Genomic DNA, 17,156 nt, shown 5'->3' with positions numbered 1-17,156 from the left:
TCACCTGTCATTCGATTCAGTTAGTGCGGATATTCAGGCTCAATATCACGAGAGGGGACCTCATAGGTAGTCATCCAACAGGATCTAATGAGACCTTTACTAATAGGGTCACTATAAAATTCAATGCGATCTGTCGAATGGGATCCCTATTAAAAAAAAGAGGTATGTGGTCCAAAAAGATCCACTCGTATGTGATTATTGAAATGGGCCCAATTCATAGAAATCTTATTAGACCCCATTCAAGGGGTCTTATTGGGCCCTGGTACCTTACCTGTGTGATCTCATTTGTTGAGATCTCATAAAATGCAATTAGGTGTACTCAATGTGGCCTAATGTGGTCTCACATTTTCCCACTTGGCGCCATTATTTGATATGTATATATATATTTAATATATATATATATATAGATATATATATATTGGCGTGGAGCCAATGTTGCCTTCTGCCGGAACCTACGTTCCAAGACCGAAGGCTACATCAGATCACGTTGAAGCAACTGATTCAGCGTAAATTGCTGCACGAAGAAGCACAGAAAGTTGAAATATGCCAGCAAATTAACAAGTGACAATGATCAATAAATTGAAATATTTATTGTATGAGCGCGAGACAGTCTGACTGCAAACGAAGACACTGTCTATGCAAACTCGTCTTACAGCAACGAAGGAAGATGTACAGCTAAAACAATGAAAGTACACCTCTGCTTCATTAATTTCTAATGCACACTAATACCCATAACAGGTATGATAACAGATGTATGCTACATATATTTAGTTTACATGCGGTAACAGTGACAACACTGTGAGAAAATAATGTGATATCACACAATTTAATGCAACGTCTGGTGATACATGCATGAGCGAAATGAGAAAAGTCACTTATCAGTCACTGTTTCTCATTTGTCCGACAAAGTAAGTCCATGCAGTACAAGCGTGACGGTGACACGTCATAAAAGCAGTTAAGATAACTATAAATAAATATCGGGTCACTACTACATTTCTTGGTTCAGATTTGAGACTTGAGGATATTCAAAACCGTCCTACCCACGCCGCTTATCCTTTGTCGTAATAAAGCTCTTGCACGTATTCAGGAACAAAATGCATAACGGAGCACTTCACTACACAAATGCAAAGACATTCACATGTTTATACTGTCGGAGGAGATGAAAGACAGGAGGAAACAACTAATTTACCAAAGTGCATCTCAGACGCCGACACGCCAACAGAAATTTCTAAGTTCAAAACATATCCAGAGTTGATGCCGATGGCGCTTGGTCGCATATAACGACAAGAGCATTATAGCTCTAGTTTCGGTTTGGAAGACAGGGAAAGCCCACGTCTCGCAGGGTAAAGCCAGAAACTATCATATCGCATAATCATATTTTTTTGCAACCTACTGAGGTAGGTGGAGTTGTGCGCATAACTTTGCACACTTTTGGATATCTATTTATTATTCAATGTATTTTAATTTATTTTAATATATTTATTTTATATTGAACCATATATGCACACATTTGTGCAACTAATTTCGGCATTGTTTGCTTTATATAAGCCCAGGTTAACTTCACAGCCAGGAATCTCGCCCAATCCAGCGTACTCGCTGGAACATCCCATTTCCAGGTCTGCTCCAGCAAGGTACCATCCTGGTTTTCGAATGCAAGTTGGATGGTTCCAGAATGGAAATTAAAACTGCAGTAGACCCAGCATGGAAATAGCCTTGGCCAGCCCAGATCTAGCCTGGGATCGCTTTTCCAGGCTGGTTCCACAGTTGGTTCATGCTGTATTTTTTTTTATTAGGGATATCAAAATGCGTATCAAAATGCGCGAAAACTCATTACACTTGTCTTGTGTGTCCCGTGTGGCCGTCAACGGCCATAGCCAGTGCAAACTGTCATTTTTTTTACACGTACGCATCACGCTTTTCAAGCAGTCAACCTGTGCTTGTACACGTGAAATGTGTTCTGTATAAAACTACCTCCAATGACATTGGCAGTCGGCTGCTACTTTGCTACAAATGTTCCACAGCACTTTTAAGCTGAAAAGTTAACGCACCGGATGGAAAGCACATCTTAAAGGGAAATTTTCCTTGTGTGTTTTCTGGAGGTAGAGCATCAGAGTTGAAAAAACAATTAGAGTGAGACACGAATGTCAGAAAGTGATAGTTAAACGAGTCGCCCCGTGAAAATTCTGCTAGCACTTACTACTTTTCTGGGGTCTGCTAAATATAGTTTTCAAGGTGCCCCACAGAACGTAATGTGATGCAATTGGCTTCTTTGAGGTGACTCTTCAATGGGGTTCAGACTTGTGGGGTTCACCTATGGCACTTCGATGATACCCTATAAGCCTCCAAAATGCACGGGGTAGAGAGAAATTGGATCTACTTGAGGTCACATACAAACCCCTTGCCTTGCCCTAATGGGTTGCATAAAACACCTTTCGGGTCTTAGGTGGCCCACCAGAAACACATTAAGCCTTATGCTATAATCTAATGGGATTCTAAAAGATTTTTTGATAGGGATCCACTCCGTGTGATCTACCCAGTCCTCCAAGATCCTATAGGACGCCATTGTATGGGGTCGAATGGGATTCCACCAATGGGACCCAGTACCTTGTTCACATTGGAGCGGGTTTTGATGGGTCACACATGTGGTGCTTTTTTAATAGGGAATGAATCACCGCACAGAACCTGTCGAGCACGTGCTAAAAACAGGTCATTCTTTTGACTTTCACAATGCAAAGACCGTGGCACACAAGCATAGATGGGGTGTAAGAAAATTTTTGGAATCTAGGCACATTCACTGTGATTATAACGCATGTAGCAGTCACAAAGGGCCACTACCTGATTGCTACAAGGTCATGACTAAGCTATAAGTAGAACTCGGATGGCGTACCGTTTCTTGTTTCATTCTGATGATGATGCCCGAACGCGTATTTCGAAACCCTGACCGATACAGAAGAGCGGCGGCGGCGGCGGCAGAAAACTCCGAAAACCCGATGCGTTTGCTGTACGGAAGCCGACGACGACGGCTACTATTTGTAAATTGTACGCATCGCCCACAGGACAGGGCGGAGAGTGGTGAAATGTGCTGGAGAATGAGGTTAGGTTGGAACACGCACGTAATTTCGAAGTTCTTTACTATGTGTTTGGATTGCAAGGAAGGGTGGGTCAAATTTGACTACCCCTTGAACTGTAGATGAGACTGAACGTTACGAAGTTATAGTTGAAACCAGACAGATATTCGGAGAATGTGTTACGCCATATACAGCAAGAGGGCAACAACTGTTAATTTCAACGTTCTGAAACTGTCATACAAGGAACAGTATGTCCAGTCGCACTGTTAATGTCAATGTCGTTCTTTCCCTGTCTGATGTAGTATGTGCCTCGACCCATATTCGAAGCACATCAAAACAGTCCCTTGCGTCAAAACAGTTGTCATTTAGGAGCCTCCACTGATAATTCATATGCTGTTGGTAAACACGGTGCGTAGAATTGATCCACTGTACTGAACTGTCGATACGATGTGTCGTGCTATGTGTTGCTGTAGAGATGTGTAATGAAGGCTGAGACATACACTGAAAGCAGGAACACAAACAGGCTATCTGTATTTCAATGCAAGAGTGAAGACCATGTTGAACTTATTATATCTTCATACATATAATAAGTACTACAAATGTCAGCACACACTAGTAGACAGGTCCCAATAGTTATTACACTCCAGGAATTGTTTGTAAATTTTGTTATATTTTGCAACATCAACAACCGCAACAAACTTGCAGGCGAGTCAATCGAATGACAGATGTGGCCTGACTTGTATCGAAGGAAAATGATATTGTGTCAAATAAAGAATAATGTAATGATTGGATATTTGTAATAAAGAGCAATAGATTGTAATCGAGCAGCATCGCTTTGACACTTGCATGGGTGAGAGACTGACATGAGGGCTGGCTGTCGCTGCATCGAGCTCTTCTTCTGAGTGGGCATAGAGGACCTACAGTCAGGAAACAAGTGCGTGTTGTTCACACTTGACACATGCATTTCAATCAAAACTGGCAAATTAATTCTGTATGTCTTAAGCTGGGTTGCACTAGTGCAGATTAGACCTCCGTAAACTTGAGAGTGCAGTGCCATGGACTGTTCAGGCAATGGCTCACTTGTATATGCTCGCTAATTGAATGAAAATTCTAACATTTAAATTTTACTAGTAACACTTTTGGAATGTCTGTTTTACGTATCGGAACCTTCAGTGAAAAATATTTAAAGAAAACTATGCTGGCAATTGGTGATTTTTTTTCAAGTTATCAGTTGGTTAGAGTTTACACATTTTTTGTACAGAGCAGTGTCCAAAGCTCTCTTACTCAGCTCACTTGACGTATCTATCGCATGTTCACTTCTCTGTCACACAAAGTGACAAAGGATAAGAGCGTTCACACAGGCCAACTTTCTGCACCAACTGCACATTCATGACCGACTCAAATTGGAGGGAATCTGTCACTCAATGAAACCTTGAGAAATTGGTTGTGCATTGGCAAGTCGGCGAGAGGAGCATTGTCACGACTTATGCACTCACTTCCAATGGTGATGCAATTTTATTTGTGTCATAGTGCCGTACTACTATTATTAGAGTGCAGGTGTAGCTGAAAAATAATAGTCCATAAGAGGTCATAGCCGCAGAAACATCCCAGTTGGCATTTCTTCTCTTGGTGAAATAAGATGATGTGAGATTGTTTGTCTGCGGAGCAGCCTAGTTGGTACTTGTGTATACGCAGATGGCACTGCCTCGAAGTTGGTCTGTTGGTCTCTGTGAACACTGCTTAAAAAACAGCCACAAGGCATGCTTTGGAATCCTTCTCTACCTGACTTGTAAACAGGAATGGCTATGATGTCATTCCGCAGGTGAGACAGCACGTTTGCAACATGAGACGACACGAGTGTTGTGCACCAGTTCGGTAGAGAAGACGAATGAAAAGTGCAGTGTATCTACCATGTGACCCTGACACACAACTGACAGCAGCCAAAGAGCACAGTTGTACAATGCTTCACACAAGAAATATGTAAACAGAATCCAACTAATAACTCGAAAAAGTCACTGAGTGTCAATGCAGTTCGTTCTCAGAATATTTTTTGCTGGAGGTACTGGCCCACTTGCACGAAACTTCTGCTAGGATGCTAACCTTGAGGCATTTGCTTTGACACAGCTCTGGCAGTGCATTTCGCTTTTAGGAAAGTTTATGTCAGTAGCATGTGACACAAGTACTAGCAAGGCTGTGCCAAAGGGAATTCCTCAAGGTTAGGACCCTAGCAGAAGTCTAGTGCAAGCAGGCCCAGGTACTTACCCAAAAGTGTCCAAAGTAAAATTCAAAAGTTGATATATATTTAATTAGTGAGTATATGCATATAAGCCACTCACTGCACAACCCATCTTTAGCGATAAGAAAGCTCTCCAATAGCACCAACTCTCTATGAATTATTCAGACTGGGAACCTTCACGAAAAAAGTCCAAAAGAAATGGGACGTGGACAACAAAAGGAGTAACAATTAAATGGGGTGTTTACACTGAGGAACTTTATTCCATGTAGCAGCTGCAGTTTTTGAAATCTAATCTGCAATATTGTAAATTGTGGTAAGCAGACCTCTGGTAGGACTCACATGATGTGAGGCCATATTTAGGTATGTTTGGTATCAGAGTGGTAGTGATTCTATTAGTAAACATATTGATGACACATAACAGATCCTTCTAATTTAATAGACGCTACCTGGAGTAATCAAAATGCATGTAAATTCTGTAAAAATATTCCTTATGAAAGAATATCAGGTGCCCTGTCTAATACTTAAACCGGGGCCGTTCCCCCAAAGCCCTGAGATCAAGAGGAAAGTGTTCTCCTGCACCCACCTTCCAACGCCTGCATACATACAAACATACATTATATCAATGTAAACAAAGGGGTTATGTTGATAGACCTGGTGGTTATGATGTTTTCATTGTCATCACACATACTTGTGTTTCATCAAAAGTTGACTGCATTGAAAAGACAGAGTTTTGTTAAAAACCTTACACCACTTGTCTTTCTTTGGTTTGTCTTTCCCTTATTTTTCTTTCCTGGGAATAGGAAGCCGCCATAGCAGAGGCTAACCTTTCCCTACTACTTTTTAATATAATAAACATATCCTCCCCCCGCCACACACACACCACTATCCCTTGCTTTTACGAAAAGTGTGCTTTGCAGCTTGTATGATAGATGAGACCTGCGCTGGGTATCTGCAACCACGTATAAGACTATGCAGTAATAATAATACATAATAACAGTATATAATTAGTTATATTATTAATATTAGTTTAACAATAATAGTATATAATAATAAACAACAAATATAACTGAGCATGTGTGGGCTTCATCATTTCACTCAACTAAATGGTTGCTGTGGCTGCAAGACATGAGCTTTATTAAACACAATTGTGTTACAACATTGTGTTTCTTCATCTGTCTTTCAGATAGTATAGCAAAGAAAAGTGCTATCTGGTCTTAGAAGCAGGAAGAATGACAGTAACAAACAATAATGTATTTTTATGTATTTGTCCTTTCTATGTGCTCCAGCCTCAGAACATCAGTTCTCTCATGTTCAACAGTTGCCGCTTGCGTCGATCCCGTCGTATGAATGTGTGTATGAGTGAGCAAAAATGTAATAGTGAAAGGAGGATGAGTGAGAGAGAGTGGCTGGTTTGACCCTTCAGATGACGCACCCTTGGAAGTCGCTGGGGAGGTCTGTTAGCTTAGCTCAATTGGTAGAGCCCTGGACCGGTAATCTAGAAGATGTGGGTTCGAGTCCTACAGCTGGCTAGCCTTTTCAGTGACTTCCATCTTTCATCAATAATGTGATTGCATGACAATAACTTGACCTACAATCACTGATAGAACAGCATAAATGCAGGCAAGCTGGTGGACAAACTGCATGGTAAACAACCCTGAGCAATGGGCAAACGTTGAAGACAACACGAAAAGACTGCGTCCTGTCATGTTGGTTTCAGAGTACGTCCATTGATGAGGCCTGTTTACCACAAAGCATGACCTACAAGATTTGCAGAACAGTCTGCGTAAACTTCTAAAATACTTTTTGTGCGGGTTTCAAAAGACGGTGCAGTACAAAAGCAATTGTCAAAGTTCATCAAGCATCACATTGCTCTGCCCTGAGGGCATAAATAAACAAATCAGAAGGAAGCAGCATAACGAAGCAAAACGAACGGACTGGCCCTGCATGCAACTTTTTCATATGGGCATAATTGCAAGACGTTGTGTAGAAGATCAAATTACAGTAGACTCATTAATTCAAACCCGAGGTCATTACATATTTTTGTTCAAATTGTCATAAATTACTCCAAATATATGTTGCAGCTCACATTTTTTTGGCCTTTCCTCTGAAAAAGTGCTATTATGAGTGGGGACACAAATAAGCAGGCACCAACTCAGGGAATAGAGGCGCTGACGCCAGGAATCGAACCTGGGTCTTCTGATTTCCGGTCAGATATGCTAACCACTACACCACACCAGCACGCCGTTTCCCTTGAGCCATTGAGTGCCTCAATTGAGTGATTGAGTGATTTCTGTGCGTTGAGGCTTACATGTTTGTGTCGTCCCTAAGTGTGGTCTGCCTCGGCCAAATCTCGTTGTTTACGTCGTTAATAAGTTAACAACAGCAGAGATATTCAAAAGAAGCATGTCGATGGTTACTAGCTTAACATGTCAGTCCTCAAAACTAAATGTCTGATGTCAGCTAAAGCCCAAGCAGTAAGGGTGCCTTCCTTAGGAGACAGGCATCTGTAGGTGAGCATTATGTTCAAAGGAGGGTGTCTCAAGAGATGGCGTCAGCAACATGCGGAAGCCATCTTCTGCCCGTAGGAGGGTTTCACAAGGGAATGAAAAATGTTGATTAGGCAAAAATGCCGTTCAGTTAATAAGCTTTTCAATACACTGAAAACTGTGGGCTAAACACGGAGGTGACATGATGTTTGTGTGAAGTATGCAAAAGTATGAATTATCGTAGCTCCAAGTAATCAGAGAACACCTACATTAAAATGTAGCAGGTACCAGACAAGTTTATGTCGGTTGTTTGAGGTCTATGTCTATCTTATTAACTGCCGTGAACTTGCCTGGGCTATGCTTGTATGGCATTAGCACCAGACATCATAAAACGCAATATATTTCCTCTTTCTTGTGAAACAATGGCCCGCTTAAAGACATGTCCTGAAGCTCACTAACACAACTGTTACCTGATAGCCATAGTACTGTACATGTTCATTGCATTGCCCTTGGTGGTTTGTTTTTCTCTTTGTTTGCCTTTCTTTGCTGGGAATAGCAAACCGCCATGGCGCAAGCTAACCTTTCCCTCCTATTTTTTTTACATATTACATAATAAAGATATCCCCCCCCCCACACCCACCCTGGTGACCTTATACGACTAACCAATAGATGGCTGTGTTGTTGAGGCTGTGTGTTCTTCGAGTTTCCCCTACAATCTGAACGTTATAGCAGTGAGTGGATCAGAATTCATCAAAACCATGCTCTAAAGCACAGAAAAATCAACACTTAAAAAAAAAAATCTCATCGATTTAAAGCTTTCTGGCAGGTGTTTACAAAGCCTATAGGCAAACCAAAAAGTTGTAACTCTAGTAATATGGTGCTACCATAATTGATATGTTGTTTGTGCACAGCAAACTGAAATATTAAAAGGCCATTATTAGCGGGAAAACATGGGGAATACAGTTGTAATGTTTTTGTATTACACGGAATTAGGGACTTCACTGTTGCCGTCTAACTGCAACGACATGCATGAAGCCCAAGCAAGTAATTTATCCTGCAACATGACATCCTGCAGAACGACATTGCTGTGTGACATTGCAAGTATTACTCTAGTGACATGAATAAATAATCTCTTCTGTTTGTTTGTAATGAAAAAAGAGGATAAATTGAACATGTATCCCAACTTGTTATGCTGCTCCTAACATAGTTTCTCCCCTCCCCCCAACACACACACACTCCCTAAAAATACTGCTCATGTGCTCTGCTCGCATGTTCGGTATTCGCTATGCACGTGTTCGCTGTTCAGAAGTCCACTAGCCATATGTTCACTAGCAGTCCACTATTCACAATTATCCCAGGATCACGCACAGAGAATCCTAAGGTTGTATCCATCCCACAGCTCTGAACACAAGTGCCGCCAAGGCAGGATCCCTAGTGTTCGGTGCCCCAAGTCCCAACACCTTCACTATATTGAAGACACTGCTGTCTAGTCGAGCCCTTTTTGTTTCATAACCTGGCACCTGGCAGTGCATGTTACTGTTTTACAGAGCTGCAGTGCCTTTGCATTTGTGAGCAACATGTAGCTCAATTAATTAAAGCTCAATTTATGTGCATACATACATACAGCATTTGATGGTGTGGGTATGATAAAGATTGGGTCAAGTGGGTGCAAACACTGGCACTGTATTTTTTTAGTTAACCCATTCATTTGCCTTGATCAGTAAATATGTGAACCTAGACACCTTCCCATCTTGATAAGTTAACAAGTTGCTAAGATTGCTAGATACCCCCTTGTAGAAACCGTAGTATGACAGCTTTCCTAAATAATAAAAACAAGAGAAATGTGTCATGTGTTAGTTGCCGAAACAGAGGGCTCCCAGTAATACCCAACCAGCAGTGGCCCCAGCCAAAAATGAAAAGCAAGTTGTAGTCTCATGACCATGTCAAATACATCTTGTCACTATTCCTAACCAAAGTAATTTAGACATGTTGTTCTGTAGCTACAATTCTAGTTATGTCAGGTAATGGCCAATGGTTGTCTCCAATGAACAGTTCCGTGGTGAATCTGGTATGTGAATGTGGTATGAGTAGGGTTCTTAGTTTTCGGGTTAAACCCGAATTTTCACAATAGTCCCCCCCCCCCCGAACAAGTTTTCAAGAGATCGGGTAAAACCCGATATCTACCCGAAATGCTCGGGTTCCTTCGTCTTGTCGTTCTCGGTAAACCGTTCGAAAAGTGAATCGTAACATCAGCAAAGACAGCTATTTGTGACAACCTATTTGTCCTCCTTCTATAATCCCCTCCTGCAGGAGTGAAAGACGAGCTTTTGTGGGGCTCAAGCAAGTGTTTTAATACGACAGACATTGACTGCCCCAGTTACGAGCGGAAGATAAAGATTCTTGTTTCTCGTCCACGTGTAAAGCAATGGCTTGTTTCATATGGCTTTCGTTTCACCCGAAAATTCCCCGATAAAGTATCAAATAGAGATCGTAGCGCCCGATTTCTCGTGTGTAAATAGCGCCCGATTTTTACCCCCGAATTTGAAAAATCATAAAACCCGAAAACAAAGAACCCTATGCATGAGGTATTGCATAAACAGGTGACGGGTGAAACTGATGATCTTTCGTCCTGAGGTGATAACCACTATTGTCTCTCTGTCCATTACCATCACAGTCATGAGCAGAGACGAGAGAGATGAGACACAGAGACTATCATAGACATGGGATACAGACTGAAAAATAAAATCAGATAACATAATTTACACCACAAATGGCAATTTCAATATTGCTCATGGAACGTGCAATGTGGGCATTTGCTAAGTCACATAGTTACAAAAGTAATGTCTTGCTGAGCTGCGTAGTAGTGAACTAATCTAAAACAAGTAACGTAACTAATACTTGCGTTCAGTTCGTGCAGTTCAAATGAGAAAACAAACATTTCAGGAATAAATGTGTGACAAAATTGGTCAGTTCTGGTTGGGTGATATTAAGTGAGACACAAGTAGCTATACCTAAATGTACCTAAACTCGAAGCATCTCTTCTCTCTGCAGAAAACAATGTGAATGCCATTCCTCATCATAAGATGACCAATGCAGTGATACTGACTTCATTATTGTTTTTGCTTTTACTGGTACCTTTTGTTGAAGTATGGTTTTCATTCATTTTAGTCTTGCTATTTTGGTGCACTTGCTATCTTTAGGTATGCATGTGTACATTATGCATAATGCTTTCTCAACTTCAGGCCACAGTTCCCTGTTAGCAGTCAAAAACCCTGAATAAAAGACAAAATATAGCAATCCAAAAACCTGTGTACATTCTTTGTCATACTGTGTACATTTATCCGCAACATTTAGTAATGAAAGGCAAGTGTAATCGACTTTTTGCCAACAGATAACCGCAAAAGTAAGCTGTATCAACACTATGGTCATAAAAGCTTATAAATATTGGTCAGAAATATATGTGAAGTGCACTGAAATGCACCATAAATACAGCCTGATTACGTGTTATACCCGATTCCACCCCAGATACTTAAGAGTTGCAGTTAAACGAAATATCGCCCTTAATTCAATCACGTTTCAATCATAAACTAAACTGGGTGCACATTATTTGGATTTGACGCTCAAGACCACTACATGAAACTTTCTCGGCGAGAGAAAAAAAGACAAAAGGAATATAACCTGAAAACGTCAGAACTCTAGTCGCTATTAGTGACTCTAGTCGGAACCACACACACCACAGCACTACGCACAGACTTCACTACGGCGCCTTTGGTTTTGCAGATTCACTTCAAACTTCTCTACACGCTGCAAGGACCCATTTACAGTTCCTGTCCCACTATCACATTCGAACTTTTTCAACTTCCATGCCGTGTATTAACGGCAACGACGACCACCCAAGTAGAAGCACAACATCGCTCTCATACACTGAAAACACCGTCTCTCTGCCGACTCACGCTTTCACACACAAGGAGCATAAATGTTGGAAGAACTTGCGCGTTACTTAACGCGTAATCTCAAGGCACGTCAACCAGCAAGTCAAATCTATCTGCTTCTTTTCGCTCAATCCATCTGTCCCATAGAAATCATAAGGAGAGGCTAGAAGCAAAGGTGGCGCTGGCTCTGCGTCAAAAGGAGGGATGCGCCATATTGTGGCGGCCAGTGTTGCCATGTGCCAGTGCTGTCTGCGCGCTGTCCTTGGCAGCTCGGTTTCGATGGTGAATATTGTTAGTGTAATCAATTTACGAGGAAATAAATGTGCAGTAAGCATACATTAAACATGAAGTAAGTAATACTGCGGCCTTCCCGTGCTGTAATCACCTGTTCAAGAAAGAAAAGGCGGCCTTGAGTGCAAGGGGAAGCTAGCAGAGTTTCGGTTCCGGAATTGCCGACAGCCGGCCGCGGTTATCGGCTAAAGCTAATTACGCGGAGTGCGACTTGGACGCTCGCTGCATCACAAGAAACAATGCGGCTGAAACAATTAACTGACCAGACATCCTTGACTAGAACGTTAGAACAGGATGGATCAGGGGAAACTCCGACGGAGTAATAAAACGATTGAAAGACTGGTTTGACCCTGGGGATGGTAATTCTGGCGGTCCCTCCTTTGTGGGACAGCCGCGGAGCCGCCGCAGCCGAAAAATATTTGTCTTCCCGGAAGAGCCTCGTAAGCGCACAAACAAACATACCACCCCAGGTGCATTCTGTCGTCGCTAAAGACATGGGGCCCTGACACCATAGAAATCATAAGGATGATTCCTCATGATTTCTATGCCCGTCACTGTTACGTTAAACTTTGGGTGCGACGACTTGTTTTCTTTTCTTTTTACACAATTAATACAGACAACATATGAAAAGGGGAGTGTCACTGGAATAGCAAAGACAGCAGAAAGATTACATAATGTGAATCGGAATGATTTACGGGCTCGGCGCCCCCGTGGAAAAGGTGGTACCTCACAGCACAAGCTCGTCGAGAATTCTTCGGGGCTTTGAGTTTCTTTCTTTTTAATGTAGTGGCCTGCTTCCTGGAGATGGGGATTACAGTTTTGAAGTTAGTGCAAGGAAGCTTCCCAGGCCGCAGGATCGTGGTGAATATTGTTCTTCAATGTACACCGGCAATACCCACTATTGCCACTGTTGTTGTCATGTCAGCATTTCTTCATTTGTAATAAGGTATTTGGTGTTGGCTGGTGGACTTGCGAATCTTGCTGCACTGTATCAGGAGTTTTCCTTCCCGAATTGTGTTTGTGCTTCGGGCACAAGTCATGCCCATGTCATGCGCGCTTCCAAGGTGTCACACAAGACATTCTGCCATATCTGGAGTATCTTTCCACAAGTGAGTGTCATTATTCACTAACATTCCCTAACACCTTTATTGGAGACATAGAAATAATCAAATTATTGTTTCTATTCATAGGTGATAAGAATTGTTGAGGTGCCATAGGTCGTACTTCTGTCAATATTACAGGTTTCCCCACCATGACCCCATACTTTTGAGACAGTGGTTTCAAAGTGTATCTGAGCAATCTTTTCACCATTCTCAGACTCAAAGGATATGTTCCAAACACTTCGAGCCCTCATGCTTTTACTTTAGCCACAACAAGAAATGGCTGAAGCCAGGTGCTGTCCCCAATATTTTCTCCTGGAAACAGGACAGCAGCACGGTAGTATATTAATTTCATTTTGTGATGCAGAGAGTTCAATACACACTTCGGGGTATTGGCAGCGTTTGCAACTGGTCGGGGCCCCATGATGTTCATTCTACACTTGTCCATGAAATATGCAGGAATGACACTCGAACAAGATGTGGTGCATTACAATTTATTTCATATGCAAAAAGTGGTATGGCCTTTGAATAACAGGACAGCCTGTTATGAAAGCTTGACAGCCTGAAATCCCTGTCAAGAAAATAGTTACTTACACTTGTTTTCTTACTTACTTACATAATTACATCTTGTCAACTCTGGCAGGAGTAGGCAGTAATAATCAATATTTTTATTATAGTACAAGTAAGTAACAGTTCCAGAAAAGTACTAATGTCAGAGATATGCAATAGCTATGACTGAGGTGTAACTAACGTGCAAGTTCAAAACCAATACCTCAATTTCAAGCATTATACAGTGAATGCTCTTTTAGTCAAACGTCACATTAGCTGAAACTTATGGTCAACTGAAACACACCATGGTGCACAGGGGTATTCACTGTGTTGTAGAGTGCAGTCCACTAGTCGAATTACTGCTTTGCTCAAACAAGAAGTGCTGGATACTGGCTGTTGCAGTTACTAAATGTTTACTGTAGCACACAGTACAGTGCATTTAAGAAATAGGTATTACAATGAATAAGCAAATACTGAAAACTGTTTAGTTGTACTGTGGTACAAAGCTTTACTATTAATGCTTGGCTCCACACTCTGGCGATACCTTCTTCTGAAGGTGATGAAGCGCTTTCACCTGTTTGCGAGGCACGGTGCCACATTCATGTCATTCCAGAGCAGATGACTGCAGTGTCCACAGCCTGTGAAATCAGGATTTAAAAAAATGTGAAAATGAGACCGCGCAAGCAACAGATTTAAAAACACAGTCTCAACATGCATATCCGTGCGGTGAAATTCCTTCAAGTCAAAATGAATTGAGCACAAGTCTGTTTTGGTTAATCACATTGTCATGAACAATGTAGCATAACTCTACCATAAAGTCCACTACATACATCAAGAACATCTATTGGACCAGTACAGCTCTGAGCCCGAACATATCATCTCACTGGTGAAAGTGATCATGAAGCGGTTCCTGCTGTTGAGGCTGCACGAACTATCCCGCAAGATAACAGAGAAATCCCAGAAGGCCTACATCATGAGCAAGCTGACAAAACAAGTGCTCTTCATGAACCAGTGAGGCGGAGGTCACGACAAGACCAATAAACGAGTTCAACCAGTCATTTTCGTTACATGTGCAAATTCTCATTTAATATTTAGGCGCCAAGCGTCCTACGTTTACTCAAAATTTATGCTACAACTATGACAGCACCTATCACCTTCCATTTTCCTGTGTCTGTGTGTCTGCTTAGTGAAGAACGCCGAGCTCAATGGAGGTCACATATCAACCCAGATCACCGTTCATGCATTTTTCCATATGACAGAGTAGCTCACAATATCAAACTTCTTGCACAGACCAAGTTATATCGGTAACACGCACTGAAAATTTGAGTATTGACGTTCCATCTCCGTAAGAAATTACGCAGCGTACACGCTTACAGACATTATTTGTCATGCTAGCACAACCTGCGGTTGAAACAGGTATGCGAGACCTGACATAAAAGACTAGCATGGCGTTGGAGAGGCACATTCGGGAGGCAGAAAAACGAATACGTACCTGCACCAGTTGCCATTTTTGTTTTTGTTTTTTGTGGATTGGCTTGGTTATCTGGCGCTCATGCACTTCCGGTCGGCTTCGGCTACTACAATATGGCGAAGCCCGCGCTTTGCCGTTGAGGAGGAAAGTCTCTCCGTTCAACTCCTTTGCTCTCTCCCATTTTCCTCCTCAGCCCTTTGCTTCTAGTCTCTCCTTATGATTTCTATGATCTGTCCCAACCCAACACCACAAAACGTAACACCGCCTACAGCCGCCATTATGTCAGCAGCAGCGTCGCGCGCCAACGCGACGCATCGGGTTTCGGGGTTTTCTGCCGCCGCCGCTCTTCTGTATCGGTCAGGGTTTCGAAATACGCTGCCCGAACAGGCATCGAAACGTCATATTACATTTTGTTTCATTGTTACGTTAAGCCAGTGTGTGTAAATTTTCCTCATTTTACCCAGTATAGCACCTGTAACACAACGGCAATTGCTGAAGTAAATTGACTCCTAACTCCCCTTCTTTTTTGTCGAGTCTCATTTGAGCACCAACTTGCTTGTCAAAATGTCCTGGCTGTACAAACAACGGGTGACATCGTTTTTGAAGAGGTAGCTGATTGGCGCACTCACCGAGCGTATTTGTTCTGTGGGTTGGGATTCTAACCCGCTCCCCTCGTATGGCGTGTCTATATAACCTCATTTCGTCGAACTTTCGCGCTCAATCTAGAAAGCGATAAAATATCCCGTGCCGGGAAAGAAACAAACAAACAAAAAAACGATACAACACAGTTTTTCCCGAATTTTTAACCGAATTTTTAACCATTCTGAAACTACAGCCGACATAAAGTAGCAGGGCCAAGATTTCTGCCAATTTATTTAAGCAATCGTCGCCACAGCTGCTATACTGAAAAAATGACCACGAGGAACCTATTTGCTCAAAGGAAACGTTAGGTTGACTTTGGAAATTTCGGCGTTGAATTCAATAAATTAAATTTCCATTAATTGAAATTAAATAAAAATGGTACCAATATCTCGCAAAAATTCCTAACAGAAAAAAAAATCCTTTGCCCTCATATCTCGGCGTTGCCTACGTGATTTACTATGAATTTCTGTTTTGGTTGGTGGACCACTCCGCATGTTTCGCTAGGTTGTTGAGCACAATGAGAAAGACCCTGCTAACCTTCAGCTTTCGCGTACGCTGGTCCCCTGAACAGACCCTATGCACGCTGACAGAAAAGAGAACACTCTCGTGTTCCAGGTACCAGTTTTTAGCAAGATCGATCAAATAAGAAGCCACGTTGTTGAGCTTCATTGAGTCGTCCCACATATTATGCTTGCTGACGCGCTCGATGGCAGTGAGCCAATCACCAATGTCATGGGAGTCCATGCCAGAGAACAGGGGTGGACCGTGCTGGTCGGTGAGCCACGAGCTCTTGCGCTTTTGGAACGCGGGAACTATAAATACGATAATGATCGCTATGTGAAAGTTGAAGATGGAGGCCCTGGGCGCAACCAGTTCGAGAGAACGCGGGTGCCCTGACAATGAGGATCGTGGGAACCTAAGTTCCCACAACCCAGGGGCGTCAGCCCATTCGTTCCGTGCGTGAAGGAACACAACAGATTCAAACGAACAATGTTTATTTTACCTTCTACAAGAGCACAACTTCCAGCTTGCCTCCAGCAAACCAACTAAACCCTTTGCCCAGCCGATCCCCACTTTTATGACCCGTGACGGGCGTGCGCCCCATGAGCACGGCTGCCCTCTGTCGCCGTGATGCGCTGCGCTATCTAATCGCACCGTTCCCCCCTCCCATACAGGGTCATGAGGTCGTCAGGTAAGTCCAAGACGGCGTCGTCCAGGGCTGAAGAGCGGGCAAACGGCGGAGGAGGGGGAGGCCTGGTCTCCGCCAGGAGTTCGGGTGTGAGGCGCTTTAGGGTGGACAGGGTCGTCGTCACGTCGTTGGCCGTGCGGGCGGCCTCATATCGGGCCTTGTCAAATGGGCCTCGGCGGTGTGTCGGTCGGG

At 42.6% G+C, this 17,156-nt stretch overlaps 1 non-coding gene across 1 annotated transcript; it reads right to left on the bottom strand.

Annotated features, from left to right (window-relative positions):
* Positions 1–7,470: 7,470 nt before the first annotated feature.
* Trnas-gga (transfer RNA serine (anticodon GGA)) lies at positions 7,471–7,542 on the bottom strand. The gene has a single exon. It is a non-coding gene; the product is annotated as a tRNA-Ser (tRNA).
* Positions 7,543–17,156: the final 9,614 nt, after the last annotated feature.

Source organism: Ornithodoros turicata, chromosome 1 (genome assembly GCF_037126465.1).
Source record: "Ornithodoros turicata isolate Travis chromosome 1, ASM3712646v1, whole genome shotgun sequence".
Lineage (NCBI taxonomy): Eukaryota > Metazoa > Arthropoda > Arachnida > Ixodida > Argasidae > Ornithodoros > Ornithodoros turicata.
Note: the sequence above shows the minus strand (reverse complement) of the source record. Positions and strands in the feature narration are given on the sequence as shown.